The following is a 25,038-nucleotide window of genomic DNA, read 5'->3' as shown; positions in this document are numbered from 1 at the left end:
GCCAAAATCTACAGGTAGGCACTTTGCAAAAAACACCTCTGTTTTCCTTCAAAAATTTGGCTGTGTCCACGTTGCGCTTTGGGGCGTTTCCTGTCGCGGGCGCTAGGCCTACCCACACAAGTGAGGTATCATTTTTATCGGGAGACGTGGAGGAACGCTGGGTGGAAGGAAATTTGTGGCTCCTCTCAGATTCCAGAACTTTCTGCCACAGAAATTTGAGGAACATGTGTTTTTTTAGCCAAATCTGGAGGTTTGCAATGGATTCTGGGTAACAGAACCTGGTCCGAGCCACACAAGTCACCCCATCTTGGATTCCCCTAGGTCTCTAGTTTTCAGAAATGCAGAGGTTTGGTAGGTTTCCCTAGGTGGCGGCTGAGCTACAGGCCAAAATCTACAGGTAGGCACTTGGCAAAAAACACCTCTGTTTTCCTTCAAAAATTTGGCTGTGTCCACGTTGCGCTTTGGGGCGTTTCCTGTCGCGGGCGCTAGGCCTACCCACACAAGTGAGGTATCATTTTTATCGGAAGACGTGGGGGAACGCTGGGTGGAAGGAAATTTGTGGCTCCTCTCAGATTCCAGAACTTTCTGCCACAGAAATGTGAGGAACATGTGTTTTTTTAGCCAAATTTTGAGGTTTGCAAAGGATTCTGGGTAACAGAACCTGGTCCGAGCAACACAAGTCACCCCATCTTGGATTCCCCTAGGTCTCTAGTTTTCAGAAATGCACAGGTTTGGTAGGTTTCCCTAGGTGGCGGCTGAACTACAGGCCAAAATCTACAGGTAGGCACTTGGCAAAAAACACCTCTGTTTTCCTTCAAAAATTTGGCTGTGTCCACGTTGCGCTTTGGGGCGTTTCCTGTCGCGGGCGCTAGGCCTACCCACACAAGTGAGGTATCATTTTTATCTGGAGATGTGGGGGAACGCTGGGTAGAAGGAAATTTGTGGCTCCTCTCAGATTCCAGAACTTTCTGTCACAGAAATGTGAGGAACGTGTGTTTTTTTAACCAAATTCTGAGGTTTGCAAAGGATTCTGGGTAACAGAACCTGGTCCGAGCCACACAAGTCACCCCATCTTGGATTCCCCTAGATCTCTAGTTTTCAGAAATGCACAGGTTTGGTAGGTTTCCCTAGGTGGCGGCTGAACTACAGGCCAAAATCTACAGGTAGGCACTTTGCAAAAAACACCTCTGTTTTCCTTCAAAAATTTGGCTGTGTCCACGTTGCGCTTTGGGGCGTTTCCTGTCGCGGGCGCTAGGCCTACCCACACAAGTGAGGTATCATTTTTATCGGGAGACGTGGAGGAACGCTGGGTGGAAGGAAATTTGTGGCTCCTCTCAGATTCCAGAACTTTCTGCCACAGAAATTTGAGGAACATGTGTTTTTTTAGCCAAATCTGGAGGTTTGCAATGGATTCTGGGTAACAGAACCTGGTCCGAGCCACACAAGTCACCCCATCTTGGATTCCCCTAGGTCTCTAGTTTTCAGAAATGCAGAGGTTTGGTAGGTTTCCCTAGGTGGCGGCTGAGCTACAGGCCAAAATCTACAGGTAGGCACTTGGCAAAAAACACCTCTGTTTTCCTTCAAAAATTTGGCTGTGTCCACGTTGCGCTTTGGGGCGTTTCCTGTCGCGGGCGCAAGGCCTACCCACACAAGTGAGGTATCATTTTTATCGGAAGACGTGGGGGAACGCTGGGTGGAAGGAAATTTGTGGCTCCTCTCAGATTCCAGAACTTTCTGCCACAGAAATGTGAGGAACATGTGTTTTTTTAGCCAAATTTTGAGGTTTGCAAAGGATTCTGGGTAACAGAACCTGGTCCGAGCAACACAAGTCACCCCATCTTGGATTCCCCTAGGTCTCTAGTTTTCAGAAATGCACAGGTTTGGTAGGTTTCCCTAGGTGGCGGCTGATCTACAGGCCAAAATCTACAGGTAGGCACTTTGCAAAAAACACCTCTGTTTTCCTTAAAAAATGTGGCTGTGTCCACGCTGCGCTTTGGGGCGTTTCCTGTCGCGGGCGCTAGGCCTACCCACACAAGTGAGGTATCATTTTTATCGGGAGACGTGGGGGAACGCTGGGTGGAAGGAAATTTGTGGCTCCTCTCAGATTCCAGAACTTTCTGCCACAGAAATGTGAGGAACATGTGTTTTTTTAGCCAAATTTTGAGGTTTGCAAAGGATTCTGGGTAACAGAACCTGATCCGAACCACACAAGTCACCCCATCTTGGATTCCCCTAGGTCTCTAGTTTTCATAAATGCACAGGTTTGGTAGGTTTCCCTAGGTAGCGGCTGAGCTACAGGCCAAACTCTACAGGTAGGCACTTTGCAAAAAACACCTCTGTTTTCCTTCAAAACTTTGGCTGTGTCCACGTTGCGCTTTGGGGCCTTTACTGTCGCGGGCGCTAGGCCTACCCACACAAGTGAGGTATCATTTTTATCGGGAGACGTGGGGGAACGCTGGGTGGAAGGAAATTTGTGGCTCCTCTCAGATTCCAGAACTTTCTGCCACAGAAATTTGAGGAACATGTGTTTTTTTAGCCAAATTTGGAGGTTTGCAATGGATTCTGGGTAACAGAACCTGGTCCGAGCCACACAAGTCACCCCATCTTGGATTCCCCTAGGTCTCTAGTTTTCAGAAATGCACAGGTTTGGTAGGTTTCCCTAGGTGGCGGCTGAGCTACAGGCCAAAATCTACAGGTAGGCACTTGGCAAAAAACACCTCTGTTTTCCATCAAAAATTTGGCTGTGTCCACGTTGCGCTTTGGGGCGTTTCCTGTCGCGGGCGCTAGGCCTACCCACACAAGTGAGGTATCATTTTTATCGGAAGACGTGGGGGAACGCTGGGTGGAAGGAAATTTGTGGCTCCTCTCAGATTCCAGAACTTTCTGCCACAGAAATGTGAGGAACATGTGTTTTTTTAGCCAAATTCTGAGGTTTGCAAAGGATTTTGGGTAACAGAACCTGGTCCGAGCCACACAAGTCACCCCATCTTGGATTCCCCTAGGTCTCTAGTTTTCAGAAATGCACAGGTTTGGTAGGTTTCCCTAGGTGGCGGCTGAGCTACAGGCCAAAATCTACAGGTAGGCACTTTGCAAAAAACACCTCTGTTTTCCTTCAAAAATTTGTCTGTGTCCACGTTGCGCTTTGGGGCGTTTCCTGTCGCGGGCGCTAGGCCTACCCACACAAGTGAGGTATCATTTTTATCGGGAGACGTGGGGGAACGCTGGGTGGAAGGAAATTTGTGGCTCCTCTCAGATTCCAGAACTTTCTGCCACAGAAATGTGAGGAACATGTGTTTTTTTAGCCAAATTAGGAGGTTTGCAATGGATTCTGGGTAACAGAACCTGGTCCGAGCCACACAAGTCACCTCATCTTGGATTCCCCTAGGTCTCTAGTTTTCAGAAATGCACAGGTTTGGTAGGTTTCCCTAGGTGGCGGCTGAGCTACAGGCCAAAATCTACAGGTAGGCACTTTGCAAAAAACACCTCTGTTTTCCTTCAAAAATTTGGCTGTGTCCACGTTGCGCTTTTGGGCGTTTCCTGTCGCGGGCGCTAGGCCTACCCACACAAGTGAGGTATCATTTTTATCGGGAGATGTGGGGGAACGCTGGGTGGAAGGAAACTTGTGGCTCCTCTCAGATTCCAGAACTTTCTGTCACAGAAATGTGAGGAACATGTTTTTAGCCAAATTTTGAGGTTTGCAAAGGATTCTGGGTAACAGAACCTGGTCCGAGCCACACAAGTCACCCCATCTTGGATTCCCCTAGGTCTCTAGTTTTCAGAAATGCACAGGTTTGGTAGGTTTCCCTCGGTGGCGGCTGAGCTACAGGCCAAAATCTACAGGTAGGCACTTGGCAAAAAACACCTCTGTTTTCCTTCAAAAATTTGGCTGTGTCCACGTTGCGCTTTGGGGCGTTTCCTGTCGCGGGCGCTAGGCCTACCCACACAAGTGAGGTATCATTTTTATCGGGAGACGTGGGGGAACGCTGGGTGGAAGGAAATTTGTGGCTCCTCTCAGATTCCAGAACTTTCTGCCACAGAAATGTGAGGAACATGTGTTTTTTTAGCCAAATTTTGAGGTTTGCAAAGGATTCTGGGTAACAGAACCTGGTCCGAGCCACACAAGTCACCTCATCTTGGATTCCCCTAGGTCTCTAGTTTTCAGAAATGCACAGGTTTGGTAGGTTTCCCTAGGTGGCGGCTGAGCTACAGGCCAAAACCTACAGGTAGGCACTTTGCAAAAAACACCTCTGTTTTCCTTCAAAAATTTGGCTGTGTCCACGTTGCGCTTTGGGGCGTTTCCTGTCGCGGGCGCTAGGCCTACCCACACAAGTGAGGTATCATTTTTATCGGGAGACGTGGGGGAACGCTGGGTGGAAGGAAATTTGTGGCTCCCCTCAGATTCCAGAACTTTCTGCCACAGAAATGTGAGGAACATGTGTTTTTTTAGCTAAATTTTGAGGTTTGCAAAGGATTCTGGGTAACAGAACCTGGTCCGAGCCACACAAGTCACCCCATCTTGGATTCCCCTAGGTCTCTAGTTTTCAGAAATGCACAGGTTTGGTAGGTTTCCCTAGGTGGCGGCTGAGCTACAGGCCAAAATCTACAGGTAGGCACTTTGCAATAAACACCTCTGTTTTCCTTCAAAAATTTGGCTGTGTCCACGTTGCGCTTTGGGGCGTTTCCTGTCGCGGGCGCTAGGCCTACCCACACAAGTGAGGTATCATTTTTATCGGGAGACGTGGGGGAACGCTGGGTGGAAGGAAATTTGTGGCTCATTTCAGATTCCAGAACTTTCTGCCACAGAAATGTGAGGAACATGTGTTTTTTTAGCCAAATTTTGAGGTTTGCAATGGATTCTGGGTAACAGAACCTGGTCCGAGCCACACAAGTCACCCCATCTTGGATTCCCCTAGGTCTCTAGTTTTCAGAAATGCACAGGTTTGGTAGGTTTCCCTAGGTGGCGGCTGAGCTACAGGCCAAAATCTACAGGTAGGCACTTTGCAAAAAACACCTCTGTTTTCCTTCAAAAATTTGGCTGTGTCCAAGTGGCGCTTTGGGGCGTTTCCTGTCGCGGGCGCTAGGCCTACCCACACAAGTGAGGTATCATTTATATCGGGAGACGTGGGGGAACGCTGGGTGGAAGGAAATTTGTGGCTCCCCTCAGATTCCAGAACTTTCTGCCACAGAAATGTGAGGAAGATGTGTTTTTTTAGCCAAATTTTGAGGTTTGCAAAGGATTCTGGGTAACAGAACCTGGTCCGAGCCACACAAGTCACCCCATCTTGGATTCCCCTAGGTCTCTAGTTTTCAGAAATGCACAGGTTTGGTAGGTTTCCCTAGGTGGCGGCTGAGCTACAGGCCAAAATCTACAGGTAGGCACTTTGCAAAAAACACCTCTGTTTTCCTTCAAAAATTTGGCTGTGTCCACGTTGCGCTTTGGGGCGTTTCCTGTCGCGGGCGCTAGGCCTACCCACACAAGTGAGGTATCATTTTTATCACGGAGACGTGGGGGAACGCTGGGTGGAAGGAAATTTGTGGCTCCTTTCAGATTCCAGAACTTTCTGCCACAGAAATATGAGGAACAAGTGTTTTTTTAGCCAAATTTTGAGGTTTGCAATGGATTCTGGGTAACAGAACCTGGTCCAAGCCACACAAGTCACCCCATCTTGGATTCCCCTAGGTCTCTAGTTTTCAGAAATGCACAGGTTTGGTAGGTTTCCCTAGGTGGCGGATGAGCTACAGGCCAAAATCTACAGGTAGGCACTTTGCAAAAAACACCTCTGTTTTCCTTCAAAAATTTGGCTGTGTCCACGTTGCGCTTTGGGGCGTTTCCTGTCGCGGGCGCTAGGCCTACCCACACAAATGAGGTATCATTTTTATCGGGAGACGTGGGGGAACGCTGGGTGGAAGGAAATTTGTGGCTCCCCTCAGATTCCAGAACTTTCTGCCACAGAAATGTGAGGAACATGTTTTTAGCCAAATTTTGAGGTTTGCAAAGGATTCTGGGTAACAGAACCTGGTCCGAGCCACACAAGTCACCCCATCTTGGATTCCCCTAGGTCTCTAGTTTTCAGAAATGCACAGGTTTGGTAGGTTTCCCTAGGTGGCGGCTGAGCTACAGGCCAAACTCTACAGGTAGGCACTTTGCAAAAAACACCTCTGTTTTCATTCAAAAATTTGGCTGTGTCCACGTTGCGCTTTGGGGCGTTTCCTGTCGCGGGCGCTAGGCCTACCCACACAAGTGAGGTATCATTTTTATCACGGAGACGTGGGGGAACGCTGGGTGGAAGGAAATTTGTGGCTCCTTTCAGATTCCAGAACTTTCTGCCACAGAAATATGAGGAACAAGTGTTTTTTTAGCCAAATTTTGAGGTTTGCAATGGATTCTGGGTAACAGAACCTGGTCCGAGCCACACAAGTCACCCCATCTTGGATTCCCCTAGGTCTCTAGTTTTCAGAAATGCACAGGTTTGGTAGGTTTCCCTAGGTGGCGGATGAGCTACAGGCCAAAATCTACAGGTAGGCACTTTCCAAAAAACACCTCTGTTTTCCTTCAAAAATTTGGCTGTGTCCACGTTGCGCTTTGGGGCGTTTCCTGTCGCGGGCGCTAGGCCTACCCACACAAATGAGGTATCATTTTTATCGGGAGACGTGGGGGAACGCTGGGTGGAAGGAAATTTGTGGCTCCCCTCAGATTCCAGAACTTTCTGCCACAGAAATGTGAGGAACATGTTTTTAGCCAAATTTTGAGGTTTGCAAAGGATTCTGGGTAACAGAACCTGGTCCGAGCCACACAAGTCACCCCATCTTGGATTCCCCTAGGTCTCTAGTTTTCAGAAATGCACAGGTTTGGTAGGTTTCCCTAGGTGGCGGATGAGCTACAGGCAAAACTCTACAGGTAGGCACTTTGCAAAAAACACCTCTGTTTTCATTAAAAAATTTGGCTGTGTCCACGTTGCGCTTTGGGGCGTTTCCTGTCGCGGGCGCTAGGCCTAACCACACAAGTGAGGTATCATTTTTATCGGGAGACGTGGGGGAACGCTGGGTGGAAGGAAATTTGTGGCTCTTCTCAGATTCCAGAACTTTCTGCCACAGAAATGTGAGGAACATGTTTTTAGCCAAATTTTGAGGTTTGCAAAGGATTCTGGGTAACAGAACCTGGTCCGAGCCACACAAGTCACCCCATCTTGGATTCCCCTAGGTCTCTAGTTTTCAGAAATGCACAGGTTTGGTAGGTTTCCCTAGGTGGCGGCTGAGCTACAGGCCAAACTCTACAGGTAGGCACTTTGCAAAAAACACCTCTGTTTTCATTCAAAAATTTGGCTGTGTCCACGTTGTGCTTTGGGGCGTTTCCTGTCGCGGGTGCTAGGCCTACCCACACAAGTGAGGTATCATTTTTATCTGGAGATGTGGGGGAACGCTGGGTAGAAGGAAATTTGTGGCTCCTCTCAGATTCCAGAACTTTCTGTCACAGAAATGTGAGGAACGTGTGTTTTTTTAACCAAATTCTGAGGTTTGCAAAGGATTCTGGGTAACAGAACCTGGTCCGAGCCACACAAGTCACCCCATCTTGGATTCCCCTAGATCTCTAGTTTTCAGAAATGCACAGGTTTGGTAGGTTTCCCTAGGTGGCGGCTGAACTACAGGCCAAAATCTACAGGTAGGCACTTTGCAAAAAACACCTCTGTTTTCCTTCAAAAATTTGGCTGTGTCCACGTTGCGCTTTGGGGCGTTTCCTGTCGCGGGCGCTAGGCCTACCCACACAAGTGAGGTATCATTTTTATCGGGAGACGTGGAGGAACGCTGGGTGGAAGGAAATTTGTGGCTCCTCTCAGATTCCAGAACTTTCTGCCACAGAAATTTGAGGAACATGTGTTTTTTTAGCCAAATTTGGAGGTTTGCAATGGATTCTGGGTAACAGAACCTGGTCCGAGCCACACAAGTCACCCCATCTTGGATTCCCCTAGGTCTCTAGTTTTCAGAAATGCACAGGTTTGGTAGGTTTCCCTAGGTGGCGGCTGAGCTACAGGCCAAAATCTACAGGTAGGCACTTGGCAAAAAACACCTCTGTTTTCCTTCAAAAATTTGGCTGTGTCCACGTTGCGCTTTGGGGCGTTTCCTGTCACGGGCGCTAGGCCTACCCACACAAGTGAGGTATCATTTTTATCGGAAGACGTGGGGGAACGCTGGGTGGAAGGAAATTTGTGGCTCCTCTCAGATTCCAGAACTTTCTGCCACAGAAATGTGAGGAACATGTGTTTTTTTAGCCAAATTTTGAGGTTTGCAAAGGATTCTGGGTAACAGAACCTGATCCGAACCACACAAGTCACCCCATCTTGGATTCCCCTAGGTCTCTAGTTTTCATAAATGCACAGGTTTGGTAGGTTTCCCTAGGTAGCGGCTGAGCTACAGGCCAAACTCTACAGGTAGGCACTTTGCAAAAAACACCTCTGTTTTCCTTCAAAACTTTGGCTGTGTCCACGTTGCGCTTTGGGGCCTTTACTGTCGCGGGCGCTAGGCCTACCCACACAAGTGAGGTATCATTTTTATCGGGAGACGTGGGGGAACGCTGGGTGGAAGGAAATTTGTGGCTCCTCTCAGATTCCAGAACTTTCTGCCACAGAAATGTGAGGAACATGTGTTTTTTTAGCCAAATTCTGAGGTTTGCAAAGGATTTTGGGTAACAGAACCTGGTCCGAGCCACACAAGTCACCCCATCTTGGATTCCCCTAGGTCTCTAGTTTTCAGAAATGCACAGGTTTGGTAGGTTTCCCTAGGTGGCGGCTGAGCTACAGGCCAAAATCTACAGGTAGGCACTTTGCAAAAAACACCTCTGTTTTCCTTCAAAACTTTGGCTGTGTCCACGTTGCGCTTTGGGGCGTTTCCTGTCGCGGGCGCTAGGCCTACCCACACAAGTGAGGTATCATTTTTATCGGGAGATGTGGGGGAACGCTGGGTGGAAGGAAATTTGTGGCTCCTCTCAGATTCCAGAACTTTCTGCCACAGAAATGTGAGGAACATGTGTTTTTTTAGCCAAATTAGGAGGTTTGCAATGGATTCTGGGTAACAGAACCTGGTCCGAGCCACACAAGTCACCCCATCTTGGATTCCCCTAGGTCTCTAGTTTTCAGAAATGCACAGGTTTGGTAGGTTTCCCTAGGTGGCGGCTGAGCTACAGGCCAAAATCTACAGGTAGGCACTTTGCAAAAAACACCTCTGTTTTCCTTAAAAAATTTGGCTGTGTCCACGTTGCGCTTTTGGGCGTTTCCTGTCGCGGGCGCTAGGCCTACCCACACAAGTGAGGTATCATTTTTATCGGGAGATGTGGGGGAACGCTGGGTGGAAGGAAACTTGTGGCTCCTCTCAGATTCCAGAACTTTCTGCCACAGAAATGTGAGGAACATGTTTTTAGCCAAATTTTGAGGTTTGCAAAGGATTCTGGGTAACAGAACCTGGTCCGAGCCACACAAGTCACCCCATCTTGGATTCCCCTAGGTCTCTAGTTTTCAGAAATGCACAGGTTTGGTAGGTTTCCCTAGGTGGCGGCTGAGCTACAGGCCAAAATCTACAGGTAGGCACTTTGCAAAAAACACCTCTGTTTTCCTTCAAAAATTTGTCTGTGTCCACATTGCGCTTTGGGGCGTTTCCTGTCGCGGGCGCTAGGCCTACCCACACAAGTGAGGTATCATTTTTATCGGGAGACGTGGGGGAACGCTGGGTGGAAGGAAATTTTTGGCTCCTCTCAGATTCCAGAACTTTCTGCCACAGAAATGTGAGGAACATGTGTTTTTTTAGCCAAATTAGGAGGTTTGCAATGGATTCTGGGTAACAGAACCTGGTCCGAGCCACACAAGTCACCCCATCTTGGATTCCCCTAGGTCTCTAGTTTTCAGAAATGCACAGGTTTGGTAGGTTTCCCTAGGTGGCGGCTGAGCTACAGGCCAAAATCTACAGGTAGGCACTTGGCAAAAAACACCTCTGTTTTCCTTCAAAAATTTGGCTGTGTCCACGTTGCGCTTTGGGGCGTTTCCTGTCACGGGCGCTAGGCCTACCCACACAAGTGAGGTATCATTTTTATCGGAAGACGTGGGGGAACGCTGGGTGGAAGGAAATTTGTGGCTCCTCTCAGATTCCAGAACTTTCTGCCACAGAAATGTGAGGAACATGTGTTTTTTTAGCCAAATTTTGAGGTTTGCAAAGGATTCTGGGTAACAGAACCTGATCCGAACCACACAAGTCACCCCATCTTGGATTCCCCTAGGTCTCTAGTTTTCATAAATGCACAGGTTTGGTAGGTTTCCCTAGGTAGCGGCTGAGCTACAGGCCAAACTCTACAGGTAGGCACTTTGCAAAAAACACCTCTGTTTTCCTTCAAAACTTTGGCTGTGTCCACGTTGCGCTTTGGGGCCTTTACTGTCGCGGGCGCTAGGCCTACCCACACAAGTGAGGTATCATTTTTATCGGGAGACGTGGGGGAACGCTGGGTGGAAGGAAATTTGTGGCTCCTCTCAGATTCCAGAACTTTCTGCCACAGAAATGTGAGGAACATGTGTTTTTTTAGCCAAATTCTGAGGTTTGCAAAGGATTTTGGGTAACAGAACCTGGTCCGAGCCACACAAGTCACCCCATCTTGGATTCCCCTAGGTCTCTAGTTTTCAGAAATGCACAGGTTTGGTAGGTTTCCCTAGGTGGCGGCTGAGCTACAGGCCAAAATCTACAGGTAGGCACTTTGCAAAAAACACCTCTGTTTTCCTTCAAAACTTTGGCTGTGTCCACGTTGCGCTTTGGGGCGTTTCCTGTCGCGGGCGCTAGGCCTACCCACACAAGTGAGGTATCATTTTTATCGGGAGACGTGGGGGAACGCTGGGTGGAAGGAAATTTGTGGCTCCTCTCAGATTCCAGAACTTTCTGCCACAGAAATGTGAGGAACATGTGTTTTTTTAGCCAAATTAGGAGGTTTGCAATGGATTCTGGGTAACAGAACCTGGTCCGAGCCACACAAGTCACCCCATCTTGGATTCCCCTAGGTCTCTAGTTTTCAGAAATGCACAGGTTTGGTAGGTTTCCCTAGGTGGCGGCTGAGCTACAGGCCAAAATCTACAGGTAGGCACTTTGCAAAAAACACCTCTGTTTTCCTTAAAAAATTTGGCTGTGTCCACGTTGCGCTTTTGGGCGTTTCCTGTCGCGGGCGCTAGGCCTACCCACACAAGTGAGGTATCATTTTTATCGGGAGATGTGGGGGAACGCTGGGTGGAAGGAAACTTGTGGCTCCTCTCAGATTCCAGAACTTTCTGCCACAGAAATGTGAGGAACATGTTTTTAGCCAAATTTTGAGGTTTGCAAAGGATTCTGGGTAACAGAACCTGGTCCGAGCCACACAAGTCACCCCATCTTGGATTCCCCTAGGTCTCTAGTTTTCAGAAATGCACAGGTTTGGTAGGTTTCCCTAGGTGGCGGCTGAGCTACAGGCCAAAATCTACAGGTAGGCACTTTGCAAAAAACACCTCTGTTTTCCTTCAAAAATTTGTCTGTGTCCACATTGCGCTTTGGGGCGTTTCCTGTCGCGGGCGCTAGGCCTACCCACACAAGTGAGGTATCATTTTTATCGGGAGACGTGGGGGAACGCTGGGTGGAAGGAAATTTTTGGCTCCTCTCAGATTCCAGAACTTTCTGCCACAGAAATGTGAGGAACATGTGTTTTTTTAGCCAAATTAGGAGGTTTGCAATGGATTCTGGGTAACAGAACCTGGTCCGAGCCACACAAGTCACCCCATCTTGGATTCCCCTAGGTCTCTAGTTTTCAGAAATGCACAGGTTTGGTAGGTTTCCCTAGGTGGCGGCTGAGCTACAGGCCAAAATCTACAGGTAGGCACTTTGCAAAAAACACCTCTGTTTTCCTTCAAAAATTTGGCTGTGTCCACGTTGCGCTTTTGGGCGTTTCCTGTCGCGGGCGCTAGGCCTACCCACACAAGTGAGGTATCATTTTTATCGGGAGATGTGGGGGAACGCTGGGTGGAAGGAAACTTGTGGCTCCTCTCAGATTCCAGAACTTTCTGCCACAGAAATGTGAGGAACATGTTTTTAGCCAAATTTTGAGGTTTGCAAAGGATTCTGGGTAACAGAACCTGGTCCGAGCCACACAAGTCACCCCATCTTGGATTCCCCTAGGTCTCTAGTTTTCAGAAATGCACAGGTTTGGTAGGTTTCCCTCGGTGGCGGCTGAGCTACAGGCCAAAATCTACAGGTAGGCACTTGGCAAAAAACATCTCTGTTTTCCTTCAAAAATTTGGCTGTGTCCACGTTGCGCTTTGGGGCATTTCCTGTCGCGGGCGCTAGGCCTACCCACACAAGTGAGGTATCATTTTTATCGGGAGACGTGGGGGAACGCTGGGTGGAAGGAAATTTGTGGCTCCTCTCAGATTCCAGAACTTTCTGCCACAGAAATGTGAGGAACATGTGTTTTTTTAGCCAAATTTTGAGGTTTGCAAAGGATTCTGGGTAACATAACCTGGTCCGAACCACACAAGTCACCCCATCTTGGATTCCCCTAGGTCTCTAGTTTTCATAAATGCACAGGTTTGGTAGGTTTCCCTAGGTAGCGGCTGAGCTACAGGCCAAACTCTACAGGTAGGCACTTTGCAAAAAACACCTCTGTTTTCCTTCAAAAATGTGGCTGTGTCCACGTTGCGCTTTGGGGCCTTTACTGTCGTGGGCGCTAGGCCTACCCACACAAGTGAGGTATCATTTTTATCGGGAGACGTGGGGGAACGCTGGGTGGAAGGAAATTTGTGGCTCCTCTCAGATTCCAGAACTTTCTGCCACAGAAATGTGAGGAACATGTGTTTTTTTAGCCAAATTCTGAGGTTTGCAAAGGATTCTGGGTAACAGAACCTGGTCCGAGCCACACAAGTCACCCCATCTTGGATTCCCCTAGGTCTCTAGTTTTCAGAAATGCACAGGTTTGGTAGGTTTCTCTAGGTGGCGGCTGAGCTACAGGCCAAAATCTACAGGTAGGCACTTTGCAAAAAACACATCTGTTTTCCTTCAAAAATTTGTCTGGGTCCACGTTGCGCTTTGGGGCGTTTCCTGTCGCGGGCGCTAGGCCTACCCACACAAGTGAGGTATCATTTTTATCGGGAGACGTGGGGGAACGCTGGGTGGAAGGAAATTTGTGGCTCCTCTCAGATTCCAGAACTTTCTGCAACAGAAATGTGAGGAACATGTGTTTTTTTAGCCAAATTAGGAGGTTTGCAAAGGATTCTGGGTAACAGAACCTGGTCCGAGCCACACAAGTCACCCCATCTTGGATTCCCCTAGGTCTCTAGTTTTCAGAAATGCACAGGTTTGGTAGGTTTCCCTAGGTGGCGGCTGAGCTACAGGCCAAAATCTACAGGTAGGCACTTTGCAAAAAACACCTCTGTTTTCCTTCAAAAATTTGGCTGTGTCCACGTTGCGCTTTGGGGCGTTTCCTGTCGCGGGCGCTAGGCCTACCCACACAAGTGAGGTATCATTTTTATCGGGAGACGTGGGGGAACGCTGGGTGGAAGGAAATTTGTGGCTCCTCTCAGATTCCAGAACTTTCTGCCACAGAAATGTGAGGAACATGTGTTTTTTTAGCCAAATTTTGAGGTTTGCAAAGGATTCTGGGTAACAGAACCTGGTCCGCGCCACACAAGTCACCCCATCTTGGATTCCCCTAGGTCTCTAGTTTTCAGAAATGCACAGGTTTGGTAGGTTTCCCTAGGTGGCGGCTGAGCTACAGGCCAAAATCTACAGGTAGGCACTTTGCAAAAAACACCTCTGTTTTCCTTCAAAGATTTGGCTGTGTCCACGTTGCGCTTTGGGGCGTTTCCTGTCGCGGGCGCTAGGCCTACCCACACAAGTGAGGTATCATTTTTATCGGGAGACGTGGGGGAACGCTGGGTGGAAGGAAATTTGTGGCTCCTCTCAGATTCCAGAACTTTCTGCCACAGAAATGTGAAGAACATGTGTTTTTTTAGCCAAATTTTGAGGTTTGCAAAGGATTCTGGGTAACAGAACCTGGTCCGAGCCACACAAGTCACCCCATCTTGGATTCCCCTAGGTCTCTAGTTTTCAGAAAACGACAGGTTTGGTAGGTTTCCCTAGGTGGCGGCTGAGCTACAGGCCAAAATCTACAGGTAGGACCTTTGCAAAAAACACCTCTGTTTTCCTTCAAAAATTTGGCTGTGTCCACGTTGCGCTTTGGGGCGTTTCCTGTCGCGGGCGCTAGGCCTACCCACACAAGTGTGGTATCATTTTTATCGGGAGACGTGGGGGAACGCTGGGTTGAAGGAAATTTGTGGCTCCTCTCAGATTCCAGAACTTTCTGATACAGAAATATGAGGAACATGTGTTTTTTTAGCCAAATTTTGAGGTTTGCAAAGGATTCTGGGTAACAGAACCTGGTCCGAGCCACACAAGTCACCCCATCTTGGATTCCCCTAGGTCTCTAGTTTTCAGAAATGCACAGGTTTGATAGGTTTCCCTAGGTGGCGGCTGAGCTACAGGCCAAAATCTACAGGTAGGCACTTTGCAAAAAACACCTCTGTTTTCCTTCAAAAATTTGGCTGTGTCCACGTTGCGCTTTGGGGCGTTTCCTGTCGTGGGCGCTAGGCCTACCCACACAAGTGTGGTATCATTTTTATCGGGAGACGTGGGGGAACGCTGGGTGGAAGGAAATTTGTGGCTCCTCTCAGATTCCAGAACTTTCTGATACAGAAATATGAGGAACATGTGTTTTTTTAGCCAAATTTTGAGGTTTGCAAAGGATTCTGGGTAACAGAACCTGGTCCGAGCCACACAAGTCACCCCATCTTGGATTCCCCTAGGTCTCTAGTTTTCAGAAATGCACAGGTATGATAGGTTTCCCTAGGTGGCGGCTGAGCTACAGGCCAAAATCTACAGGTAGGCACTTTGCAAAAAACACCTCTGTTTTCCTTCAAAAATTTGGCTGTGTCCACGTTGCGCTTTGGGGCGTTTCCTGTCGCGGGCGCTAGGCCTACCCACACAAGTGAGGTATCATTTTTATCGGGAGACGTGGGGGAACGCTGGGTGGAAGGAAATTTGTGGCTCCCTCAGATTCCAGAACTTTCTGCCACAGAAATGTGAGGAACATGTGTTTTTTTAGCCATATTTTGAGGTTTGCAAAGGATTCTGGGTAACAGAACCTTGTCCGAGCCACACAAGTCACCGCATCTTGGATTCCCCTCGGTCTCTAGTTTTCAGAAATGCACAGGTTTGGTAGGTTTCCCTAGGTGGCGGCTGAGCTACAGGCCAAAATCTACAGGTAGGCACTTGGCAAAAAAACACCTCTGTTTTCCTTCAAAAATTTGGCTGTGTCCACGTTGCGCTTTGGGGCGTTTCCTGTCGCGGGCGCTAGGCCTACCCACACAAGTGAGGTATCATTTTTATCGGGAGACGTGGGGGAACGCTGGGTGGAAGGAAATTTGTGGCTCCTCTCAGATTCCAGAACTTTCTGCCACAGAAATGTGAGGAACATGTGTTTTTTTAGCCAAATTTTGAGGTTTGCAAAGGATTCTGGGTAACAGAACCTGGTCCGAGCCACACAAGTCACCCCATCTTGGATTCCCCTAGGTCTCAAGTTTTCAGAAATGCACAGGTTTGGTAGGTTTCTCTAGGTGGCGGCTGAGCTACAGGCCAAAATCTACAGGTAGGCACATTGCAAAAAACACCTCTGTTTTCCTTCAAAAATTTGGCTGTGTCCATGTTGCGCTTTGGGGCGTTTCCTGTCGCGGGCGCTAGGACTACCCACACAAGTGAGGTATAATTTTTATCGGGAGACGTGGGGGAACGCTGGGTGGAAGGAAATTTGTGGCTCCTCTCAGATTCCAGAACTTTCTGCCACAGAAATGTGAGGAACATGTGTTTTTTTAGCCAAATTTTGAGGTTTGCAAAGGATTCTGGGTAACAGAACCTGGTCCGAGCAACACAAGTCACCACATCTTGGATTCCCCTAGGTCTCTAGTTTTCAGAAATGCACAGGTTTGGTAGGTTTCCCTAGGTGGCGGCTGAGCTACAGGCCAAAATCTACAGGTAGGCACTTTGCAAAAAACACCTCTGTTTTCCTTCAAAAATTTGGCTGTGTCCACGTTGCGCTTTGGGGCGTTTCCTGTCGCGGGCGCTAGGCCTACCCACACAAGTGAGGTATCATTTTTATCGGGAGACGTGGGGGAATGCTGGGTGGAAGGAAATTTGTGGCTCTTCTCACATTCCAGAACTTTCTGCCACAGAAATGTGAGGAACATGTGTTTTTTTAGCCAAATTTTGAGGTTTGCAAAGGATTCTGGGTAACAGAACCTGGTCCGAGCCACACAAGTCACCCCATCTTGGATTCCCCTAGGTCTCTAGTTTTCAGAAATGCATAGGTTTGGTAGGTTTCCCTAGGTGGCGGCTGAGCTACAGGCCAAAATCTACAGGTAGGCACTTTGCAAAAAACACCTCTGTTTTCCTTCAAAAATTTGGCTGTGTCCACGTTGCGCTTTGGGGCGTTTCCTGTCGCCGGCGCTAGGCCTACCCACACAAGTGAGGTATCATTTTTATCGGGAGACATGGGGGAACGCTGGGTGGAAGGAAATTTGTGGCTCCTCTCAGATTCCAGAACTTTCTGCCACAGAAATGTGAGGAACATGTGTTTTTTTTGCCAAATTTTGAGGTTTGCAAAGGATTCTTGGTAACAGAAACTGGTCCGAGCCACACAAGTCACCCCATCTTGGATTCCCCTAGGTCTCTAGTTTTCAGAAATGCACAGGTTTGGTAGGTTTCCCTAGGTGGCGGCTGAGCTACAGGCCAAAATCTACAGGTAGGACCTTTGCAAAAAACACCTCTGTTTTCCTTCAAAAATTTGGCTGTGTCCACGTTGCGCTTTGGGGCGTTTCCTGTCGCGGGCGCTAGGCCTACCCACACAAGTGTGGTATCATTTTTATCGGGAGACGTGGGGGAACGCTGGGTTGAAGGAAATTTGTGGCTCCTCTCAGATTCCAGAACTTTCTGATACAGAAATATGAGGAACATGTGTTTTTTTAGCCAAATTTTGAGGTTTGCAAAGGATTCTGGGTAACAGAACCTGGTCCGAGCCACACAAGTCACCCCATCTTGGATTCCCCTAGGTCTCTAGTTTTCAGAAATGCACAGGTTTGATAGGTTTCCCTAGGTGGCGGCTGAGCTACAGGCCAAAATCTACAGGTAGGCACTTTGCAAAAAACAACTCTGTTTTCCTTCAAAAATTTGGCTGTGTCCACGTTGCGCTTTGGGGTGTTTCCTGTCGCGGGCGCTAGGCCTACCCACACAAGTGAGGTATCATTTTTATCGGGAGACGTGGGGGAATGCTGGGTGGAAGGAAATTTGTGGCTCCCTCAGATTCCAGAACTTTCTGCCACAGAAATGTGAGGAACATGTGTTTTTTTAGCCATATTTTGAGGTTTGCAAAGGATTCTGGGTAACAGAACCTGGTCAGAGCCACACAAGTCACCCCATCTTGGATTCCCCTAGGTCTCTAGTTTTCAGAAATGCACAGGTTTGGTAGGTTTCCCTAGGTGGCGGCTGAGCTACAGGCCAAAATCTACAGGTAGGCACTTTGCAAAAAACACCTCTGTTTTCCTTCAAAAATTTGGCTGTGTCCACGTTGCGCTTTGGGGTGTTTCCTGTTGCAGGCGCTAGGCCTACCCACACAAGTGAGGTATCATTTTTATCGGGAGACGTGGGGGAACGCTGGTTGAAAGGAAATTTGTGGCTCCTCTCAGATTCCAGAACTTTCTGCCACAGAAATGTGAGGAACATGTGTTTTTTTAGCCAACTTTTGAGGTTTGCAAAGGATTCTGGGTAACAGAACCTGGTCCGAGGCACACAAGTCACCCCATCTTGGATTCCCCTAGGTCTCTAGTTTTCAGAAATGCACAGGTTTGGTAGGTTTCCCTAGGTGGCGGCTGAGCTACAGGCCAAACTCTACAGGTAGGCACTTTGCAAAAAACACCTCTGTTTTCCTTCAAAAATTTGGCTGTGTCCACGTTGCGCTTTGGGGCGTTTCCTGTCGCGGGCGCTAGGCCTACCCACACAAGTGAGGTATCATTTTTATCGGGAGACGTGGGGGAACGCTGGGTGGAAGGAAATTTGTGGCTCCTTTCAGATTCCAGAACTTTCTGCCACAGAAATGTGAGGAACATGTGTTTTTTTAGCCAAATTTTGAGGTTTGCAATGGATTCTGGGTAACAGAACCTGGTCCGAGCCACACAAGTCACCCCATCTTGGATTCCCCTAGGTCTCTAGTTTTCAGAAATGCACAGGTTTGGTAGGTTTCCTTAGGTGGCGGATGAGCTACAGGCCAAAATCTACAGGTAGGCACTTTGCAAAAAACACCTCTGTTTTCCTTCAAAAATTTGGCTGTGTCCACGTTGCGCTTTGGGGCGTTTCCTGTCGCGGGCGGTAGGCCTACCCACACAAGTGAGGTATCATTTTTATCGGGAGACGTGGGGGAACGCTGGGTGGAAGGAAATTTGTGGCTCTTCTCAGATTCCAGAACTTTCTGCCACAGAAATATGAGGAATATATTTTTAGCCAAATTTTGAGGTTTGCAAAGGATTCTGGGTAACAGAACCTGGTCCGAGCCACACAAGTCACCCCATCTTGGATTCCCCTAGGTCTCTAGTTTTCAGAAATGCACAGGTTTGGTAGGTTTCCCTAGGTGGCGGCTGAGCTACAGGCCAAAATCTACAGGTAGGCACTTTGCAAAAAACACCTCTGTTTTCCTTCAAAAATTTGGCTGTGTCCACGTTGCGCTTTGGGGCGTTTCCTGTTGCGGGCGCTAGGCCTACCCACACAAGTGAGGAATCATTTTTATCGGGAGACGTGGGGGAACGCTGGTTGAAAGGAAATTTGTGGCTCCTCTCAGATTCCAGAACTTTCTGCCACAGAAATGTGAGGAACATGTGTTTTTTTAGCCAACTTTTGAGGTTTGCAAAGGATTCTGGGTAACAGAACCTGGTCCGAGGCACACAAGTCACCCCATCTTGGATTCCCCTAGGTCTCTAGTTTTCAGAAATGCACAGGTTTGGTAGGTTTCCCTAGGTGGCGGCTGAGCTACAGGCCAAACTCTACAGGTAGGCACTTTGCAAAAAACACCTCTGTTTTCCTTCAAAAATTTGGCTGTGTCCACGTTGCGCTTTGGGGCGTTTCCTGTCGCGGGCGCTAGGCCTACCCACACAAGTGAGGTATCATTTTTATTGGGAGACGTGGGGGAACGCTGGGTGGAAGGAAATTTGTGGCTCCTCTCAGATTCCAGAACTTTCTGCCACAGAAATGTGAGGAACATGTGTTTTTGTAGCCAAATTTTGAGGTTTGCAAAGGATTCTGGGTAACAGAACCTGGTCCGAGCCACACAAGTAACCCCATCTTGGATTCCCCTAGGTCTCTAGTTTTCAGAAATGCACAGGTTTGGTAGGTTTCCCTAGGTGGCGGCTGAGCTACAGGCCAAAATCTACAGGTAGGCACTTGGCAAAAAAACACCTCTGTTTTCCTTCAAAAATTTGGCTGTGTCCACGTTGCGCTTTGGGGCGTTTCCTGTTGCGGGCGCTAGGCCTACCCACACAAGTGAGGTATCATTTTTATCGGGAGACGTGGGGGAACGCTGGGTGGAAGGAAATTTGTGGCTCCTCTCAGATTCCAGAACTTTCTGCCACAGAAATGTGAGGAACATGTGTTTTTTTAGCCAAATTTTGAGGTTTGCAAAGGATTCTGGGTAACAGAACCTGTACCGAGCCACAGAAGTCACCCCATCTTGGATTCCCCTAGGTCTCTAGTTTTCAGAAATGCACAGGTGTGGTAGGTTTCCCTAGGTGGCGGCTGAGCTACAGGCCAAAATCTACAGATAGGCACTTTGCAAAAAACACGTCTGTTTTCCTTAAAAAATTTGGCTGTGTCCACGTTGCGCTTTGGGGCGTTTCCTGTCACGGGCGCTAGGCCTACCCACACAAGTGAGGTATCATTTTTATCGGGAGACGTGGGGGAACGCTGGGTGGAAGGAAATTTGTGGCTCCCCTCAGATTCCAGAACTTTCTGCCACAGAAATGTGAGGAACATGTGTTTTTTTAGCTAAATTTTGAGGTTTGCAAAGGATTCTGGGTAACAGAACCTGGTCCGAGCCACACAAGTCACCCCATCTTGGATTCCCCTAGGTCTCTAGTTTTCAGAAATGCACAGGTTTGGTAGGTTTCCCTAGGTGGCGGCTGAGCTACAGGCCAAAATCTACAGGTAGGCACTTTGCAATAAACACCTCTGTTTTCCTTCAAAAATTTGGCTGTGTCCACGTTGCGCTTTGGGGCGTTTCCTGTCGCGGGCGCTAGGCCTACCCACACAAGTGAGGTATCATTTTTATCGGGAGACGTGGGGGAACGCTGGGTGGAAGGAAATTTGTTGCTCATTTCAGATTCCAGAACTTTCTGCCACAGAAATGTGAGGAACATGTGTTTTTTTAGCCAAATTTTGAGGTTTGCAATGGATTCTGGGTAACAGAACCTGGTCCGAGCCACACAAGTCACCCCATCTTGGATTCCCCTAGGTCTCTAGTTTTCAGAAATGCACAGGTTTGGTAGGTTTCCCTAGGTGGCGGCTGAGCTACAGGCCAAAATCTACAGGTAGGCACTTTGCAAAAAACACCTCTGTTTTCCTTCAAAAATTTGGCTGTGTCCACGTTGCGCTTTGGGGCCTTTCCTGTCGCGGGCGCTAGGCCTACCCACACAAGTGAGGTATCATTTTTATCGGGAGACGTGGGGGAACGCTGGGTGGAAGGAAATTTGTGGCTCCTCTCAGATTCCAGAACTTTCTGCCACAGAAATGTGAGGAACATGTGTTTTTTTAGCCAAATTTTGAGGTTTGCAAAGGATTCTGGGTAACAGAACCTGGTCCGAGCAACACAAGTCACCCCATCTTGGATTCCCCTAGGTCTCTAGTTTTCAGAAATGCACAGGTTTGGTAGGTTTCCCTAGGTGGCGGCTGAGCTACAGGCCAAAATCTACAGGTAGGCACTTTGCAAAAAACACCTCTGTTTTCCTTCAAAAATTTGGCTGTGTCCACGTTGCGCTTTGGGGCGTTTCCTGTCGCGGGCGCTAGGCCTACCCACACAAGTGAGGTATCATTTTTATCGGGAGACGTGGGGGAACGCTGGGTGGAAGGAAATTTGTGGCTCCTCTCAGATTCCAGAACTTTCTGCCACAGAAATGTGAGGAACATGTGTTTTTTTAGCCAACTTTTGAGGTTTGCAAAGGATTCTGGGTAACAGAACCTGGTCCGAGGCACACAAGTCACCCCATCTTGGATTCCCCTAGGTCTCTAGTTTTCAGAAATGCACAGGTTTGGTAGGTTTCCCTAGGTGGCGGCTGAGCTACAGGCCAAACTCTACAGGTAGGCACTTTGCAAAAAACACCTCTGTTTTCCTTCAAAAATTTGGCTGTGTCCACGTTGCGCTTTGGGGCGTTTCCTGTCGCGGGCGCTAGGCCTACCCACACAAGTGAGGTATCATTTTTATTGGGAGACGTGGGGGAACGCTGGGTGGAAGGAAATTTGTGGCTCCTCTCAGATTCCAGAACTTTCTGCCACAGAAATGTGAGGAACATGTGTTTTTTTAGCCAAATTTGGAGGTTTGCAATGGATTCTGGGTAACAGAACCTGGTCCGAGCCACACAAGTAACCCCATCTTGGATTCCCCTAGGTCTCTAGTTTTCAGAAATGCACAGGTTTGGTAGGTTTCCCTAGGTGGCGGCTGAGCTACAGGCCAAAATCTACAGGTAGGCACTTTGCAAAAAACACCTCTGTTTTCCTTAAAAAATTTGGCTGTGTCCACGTTGCGCTTTGGGGCGTTTCCTGTCACGGGCGCTAGGCCTACCCACATAAGTGAGGTATCATTTTTATCGGGAGACGAGGGGGAACGCTGGGTGGAAGGAAATTTGTGGCTCCTCTCAGATTCCAGAACTTTCTGCCACAGAAATGTGAGGAACATGTGTTTTTTTAGCCAAATTTTGAGGTTTGCAAAGGATTCTGGGTAACAGAACCTGGTCCGAGCCACACAAGTCACCCCATCTTGGATTCCCCTAGGTCTCTAGTTTTCATAAATGCACAGGTTTGGTAGGTTTCCCTAGGTAGCGGCTGAGCTACAGGCCAAACTCTACAGGTAGGCACTTTGCAAAAAACACCTCTGTTTTCCTTCAAAAATTTGGCTGTGTCCACGTTGCGCTTTGGGGCCTTTCCTGTCGCGGGCGCTAGGCCTACCCACACAAGTGAGGTATCATTTTTATCGGGAGACGTGGGGGAACGCTGGGTGGAAGGAAATTTGTGGCTCCTCTCAGATTCCAGAACTTTCTGCCACAGAAATGTGAGGAACATGTTTTTTTTTAGCCAAATTCTGAGGTTTGCAAAGGATTCTGGGTAACAGAACCTGGTCCGAGCCACACAAGTCACCCCATCTTGGATTTCCCTAGGTCTCTAGTTTTCAGAAATGCACAGGTTTGGTAGGTTTCCCTAGGTGGCGGCTGAGCTACAGGCCAAAATCTACAGGTAGGCACTTTGCAAAAAACACCTCTGTTTTCCTTCAAAAATTTGGCTGTGTCCACGTTGCGCTTTGGGGCGTTTCCTGTCGCGGGCGCTAGGCCTACCCACACAAGTGAGGTATCATTTTTATCGGGAGACGTGGGGGAACGCTGGGTGGAAGGAAATTTGTGGCTCCCCTCAGATTCCAGAATTTTCCTGCTCAGAAATGTGAGGAACATGTGTTTTTTTAGCTAAATTTTGAGGTTTGCAAAGGATTCTGGGTAACAGAACCTGGTCCGAGCCACACAAGTCACCCCATCTTGGATTCCCCTAGGTCTCTAGTTTTCAGAAATGCACAGGTTTGGTAGGTTTCCCTAGGTGGCGGCTGAGCTACAGGCCAAAATCTACAGGTAGGCACTTTGCAAAAAACACCTCTGTTTTCCTTCAAAAATTTGGCTGTGTCCACGTTGCGCTTTGGGGCGTTTCCTGTCGCGGGCGCTAGGCCTACCCACACAAGTGAGGTATCATTTTTATCGGGAGACGTGGGGGAACGCTGGGTGGAAGGAAATTTGTGGCTCCTCTCAGATTCCAGAACTTTCTGCCACAGAAATGTGAGGAACATGTGTTTTTTTTAGCCAAATTTGGAGGTTTGCAATGGATTCTGGGTAACAGAACCTGGTCCGAGCTACACAAGTAACCCCATCTTGGATTCCCCTCGGTCTCTAGTTTTCAGAAATGCACAGGTTTGGTAGGTTTCCCTAGGTGGCGGCTGAGCTACAGGCCAAAATCTACAGGTAGGCACTTGGCAAAAAACACCTCTGTTTTCCTTCAAAAATTTGGCTGTGTCCACGTTGCGCTTTGGGGCGTTTCCTGTCGCGGGCGCTAGGCCTACCCACACAAGTGAGGTATCATTTTTATCGGGAGACGTGGGGGAACGCTGGGTGGAAGGAAATTTGTGGCTCCTCTCAGATTCCAGAACTTTCTGCCACAGAAATGTGAGGAACATGTGTTTTTTTAGCCAAATTTTGAGGTTTGCAAAGGATTCTGGGTAACAGAACCTGGTCCGAGCAACACAAGTCACCCCATCTTGGATTCCCCTAGGTCTCTAGTTTTCAGAAATGCACAGGTTTGGTAGGTTTCCCTAGGTGGCGGCTGAGCTACAGGCCAAAATCTACAGGTAGGCACTTTGCAAAAAACACCTCTGTTTTCCTTAAAAAATTTGGCTGTGTCCACGTTGCGCTTTGGGGCGTTTCCTGTCGCGGGCGCTAGGCCTACCCACACAAGTGAGGTATCATTTTTATCGGGAGACGTGGGGGAACGCTGGGTGGAAGGAAATTTGTGGCTCCTCTCAGATTCCAGAACTTTCTGCCACAGAAATGTGAGGAACATGTGTTTTTTTAGCCAAATTTTGAGGTTTGCAAAGGATTCTGGGTAACAGAACCTGGTCCGAGCAACACAAGTCACCCCATCTTGGATTCCCCTAGGTCTCTAGTTTTCAGAAATGCACAGGTTTGGTAGGTTTCCCTAGGTGGCGGCTGAGCTACAGGCCAAAATCTACAGGTAGGCACTTTGCAAAAAACACCTCTGTTTTCCTTCAAAAATTTGGCTGTGTCCACGTTGCGCTTTGGGGCGTTTCCTGTCGCGGGCGCTAGGCCTACCCACACAAGTGAGGTATCATTTTTATCGGGAGACGTGGGGGAACGCTGGGTGGAAGGAAATTTGTGGCTCCTCTCAGATTCCAGAACTTTCTGCCACAGAAATGTGAGGAACATGTGTTTTTTTAGCCAACTTTTGAGGTTTGCAAAGGATTCTGGGTAACAGAACCTGGTCCGAGGCACACAAGTCACCCCATCTTGGATTCCCCTAGGTCTCTAGTTTTCAGAAATGCACAGGTTTGGTAGGTTTCCCTAGGTGGCGGCTGAGCTACAGGCCAAACTCTACAGGTAGGCACTTTGCAAAAAACACCTCTGTTTTCCTTCAAAAATTTGGCTGTGTCCACGTTGCGCTTTGGGGCGTTTCCTGTCGCGGGCGCTAGGCCTACCCACACAAGTGAGGTATCATTTTTATTGGGAGACGTGGGGGAACGCTGGGTGGAAGGAAATTTGTGGCTCCTCTCAGATTCCAGAACTTTCTGCCACAGAAATGTGAGGAACATGTGTTTTTTTAGCCAAATTTGGAGGTTTGCAATGGATTCTGGGTAACAGAACCTGGTCCGAGCCACACAAGTAACCCCATCTTGGATTCCCCTAGGTCTCTAGTTTTCAGAAATGCACAGGTTTGGTAGGTTTCCCTAGGTGGCGGCTGAGCTACAGGCCAAAATCTACAGGTAGGCACTTTGCAAAAAACACCTCTGTTTTCCTTAAAAAATTTGGCTGTGTCCACGTTGCGCTTTGGGGCGTTTCCTGTCACGGGCGCTAGGCCTACCCACATAAGTGAGGTATCATTTTTATCGGGAGACGAGGGGGAACGCTGGGTGGAAGGAAA

This window comes from Pleurodeles waltl, chromosome 3_1 (genome assembly GCF_031143425.1).
Source record: "Pleurodeles waltl isolate 20211129_DDA chromosome 3_1, aPleWal1.hap1.20221129, whole genome shotgun sequence".
Taxonomy (NCBI): Eukaryota; Metazoa; Chordata; class Amphibia; order Caudata; family Salamandridae; genus Pleurodeles; species Pleurodeles waltl.
Note: the sequence above shows the minus strand (reverse complement) of the source record.